Source organism: Macrobrachium nipponense, chromosome 31 (genome assembly GCF_015104395.2).
Source record: "Macrobrachium nipponense isolate FS-2020 chromosome 31, ASM1510439v2, whole genome shotgun sequence".
NCBI classification, from domain to species: domain Eukaryota; kingdom Metazoa; phylum Arthropoda; class Malacostraca; order Decapoda; family Palaemonidae; genus Macrobrachium; species Macrobrachium nipponense.
Window position 1 is genome coordinate 72,503,572 of NC_061093.1, and position 3,325 is coordinate 72,506,896.

Consider the following 3,325-nt stretch of genomic DNA (forward strand, 5'->3'; position numbering starts at 1 on the left):
TGGGTGCTATCAGGACCAGTTTCAGATTCGGGCTTTGAGCAACTCCCTTGATATCCATACCTTGAGCCGTACTTTATTTGGTACTTTGGAGGACGACTATTTGGCTGTTTATCTGGGACGGACGCTTCTTTGGGGAATTTTTTTTTTTTTTTTTTTTTTAACCGGGGGGTCCCCTTTTTTTTTTGGATCCTCGCCATTGGTCTGTTTTGTTGACAGGATTCTCTGTCACCTGGTGACTCGAGTAGTGTCTCCTGCCTCGGGACCATTGGCGGCTTCGTTTTTGTACTTCGCAGATAGAGTCCGCAGGTGGCCTCCTGTCACCTGCGGGACGTTGAGCCAGTCCTGCCTTTCCCTGACAAGGGAGGAATTGCCCAGGGAAATTGGTGCCGCAATCGCTTCGTTGCTGGTGCCTTTCGTCTCCACATTCAGCTGCTGTGGTTTTGGGGAGCTTGCTAGCTCGGGTGAGATGGCTGTTAGGGAGGGCTGACGCCAGGTAACGACAGAGTGTCCTTCTGATTTTTCGTTTGGGATCCGCCTTCCCTTTATGGTATTACTCTGGCGTTCAGGGGACCTGGACCCCTGTTAGATGATTTGGTGAGTGGATCACGGGGCCCTAGTTTTTTTTCCTCTCCTCTATACATCTACTGAAGTGATAAAAGAAACTATACATCGTTTGTATTATTTTCAATTCTTTAATATATATTATTAGAAATACCATTCTATAATTAATATATATTGTCAATTTATGTGCGTCCGAGACTATAATAACGTCATTCACGGTTTATGGTCTATTATAGACAAGGTTTTTGTGGGTTGCTTAGTTTTTGTATTGATTAGGTCTGGCTTATAATGGTTTTCCTGGTTTTATTTACTCTGTTCTTCCTTGCAGGCGGTTTCTTGGAATTAAGTACCAGGTTAATTTATGGTCTGGCCAGCTTCAAAATTGTTGGATCCAATCAAGTTTTTATTATTAATAAGGGCGGTTTTTCTTCCCTGGTCTTTGTTGGAACTTAGCTTATTAGTTTTAGGGTAATCCAGTTGTGTTTCTAAGGAATGGTATTTGTCCTTCCTCCTGGTTATCAAAGTTATGTTATTTGTCATTCCGAACAAGGTTTGATTTCTAAAATTGGTGTATTTAATCACAATTAATTTTGTTAAGTTTTTTCTTGAAGTGGTTTGTTTACCACTGACCTTTCTCAGCACTAGAGTTTAACTTTAAATTACTGACAAACAATTGATTATAACTAAGAACTTTTGTTTATAACCAAAACCCCAATGGGTTGTAACAATTCCCAAGGGGTTGTAAACAATTTGGCGACCAGTGGGGACAGGATTGTTCCTCCAGGTGTACTCAAGTGTTTTGGGGGTCCGTGGAACAGCACTTTGTTTAACTTGGCAATAATTTTCTTTCAGTTTATAAGAGTATTACCTTTCGTCCCTGCTAAATTTTGATACAATGGGAGGATTTTGTTGTTTGACCCCAGCAGCGTTTTTAGGGTCGGGTTAGATTGTTATAAAATATCTGGCCAGTGCTGAATAAGGCTTTGGTCCTAGTAAGTTATGGTCTCGGCTCGGGTTGTTTAGGTATTCCGTCTGTGGGCAAGCGGATACAAAAAATCAATTTGGTTGGTAGCTGTGAAAAGTAAGGTAGCTCCAGGGTATGGCTGGAAGGAAGAGAATTTGGCCTAGGGATTTTGAATAGTGTTGGTGACAGTGGACTCCGATCGAGGCGGAATGGTAGGTGTGATTGAAATGATTGGAGTGTTGAAACCCAGGTTCTTTAGCTTTGTTTTTGAAGATCCTCCTCGTTACTGGAAACTCTTTTTGAAGGGCAGGCGGATTAATTTGCAAATTAAAGTGTAATTGGTGTCTTACTAACCCCTTTTTGGTAGAAAACCCTTTGGTCCCAGATGAGTGTAGCCCCAGTACAACAGCCTGTTAGGTGTCCCAGGAGGACAGTGAATATTAATTAATATTTGTAAAACGGATAGAATTGATGAAAACTAGAATTTTGAGGAGAATGAGAGGGGAGGCGAAGGCGGCTGGAATTGAGATGGCCAATATCAATTTTAGAAATGGCTAGGCTTTCAGGGCAACTCTATCATTTTAAGGTACCAACCTCGGGGCAACTCGCAAGATTAAATTTAATGGTAAAAGGTGCGGCCTTAAATTGTTACTGGGGGTGGGTTGGTTTGTGGTATTGGATGCGGCCCAGGGCCCCCCTAACACCTACCCCCCCCCCCTCCCCCCCCCCCGAAGCGGGATCCATTTTACCACCCCACGTGCCCCCCCCTCCCAGACCCCCCTCCGCCCCCCAACACCCCCGCACCCCGCTACGGGCCGTCCCCCCCGCCAAACCAGCCTGCCGTGCCCAGGATGCCCAAAATGGGCCAGCCCCTCCCAACGGGGGGGGGTCCCACCACACGTGCCAGGCCGCACTCTCAGTCCCCCCCCCTGGCCAAAGTTTCGCCTAAAACCCCCCTTCGGTCGCCGACCACCTGCCCCCCAACCGGCCGTGCCGGGCCGGCTTTCCAACCCCTCACCCCAACCCATCTGCCCCACCCCTCCCGGACCCCCAGTGCCCCTCCCCCAAACCCCCCACCTGCCTACCCGCCCCTCTCATCTCCCCAACCCTTTTTCCCTCCCCCAATCCTCCCCCCCCTGGTCCCTGGTGCCGCCCAACACAGCCCCCCCCGCCCCCCCCCGCCCACCCGCTCTTACCCCAGCCCAACCCGTAAGCCACCTGTTGGCCTCAACGGTGACCTGCCTCTTGGCCCCCGTCCCCGTGCCGCCCCCCTCGCGCCAAACCACCAAGGAAATCCCCACCCGCCCCCCAATGAGCCGGGACACACCGCCGCCCGCCCATCAATCCCCGGGACTTACCGGCCCACCCAAAAAGCGCCCACAGCCAGTGTTTGAACGAGTTTAATGTCCCGGAAATTTTTCAATGCATTTGTTTGGAACGTGGGTGCCAACCACTTTTTGGTCTTGCCCCCAAAGAAATGTGGACTGTACTAATTCCAATTGGGTAAGGTTGGTGGGCAAGGCTAATAAGAGTGTATATGCCTAAGAAGTTAGCCCGTGACTAAATCTAAGGCTTAAGGCTCTAGTCCTACAAGGCATAATGATCTGGTTCCTGATGGCCTTATCGCCTTGTAAGTTCAGAAATTTTTACCGAAGCCGGGAAGGCCTCCCGTTACTTATGTGGAATTTTGGCTAGGCTTAAGGGAGGAACAATTTGATGATTGGGTTTAAAAAAAAGTCCGCCAAGGTGGTCCTCTTTTCCTCCTTCTTTGAGGGAACTCATGCTTCCTAGAAGGGAACT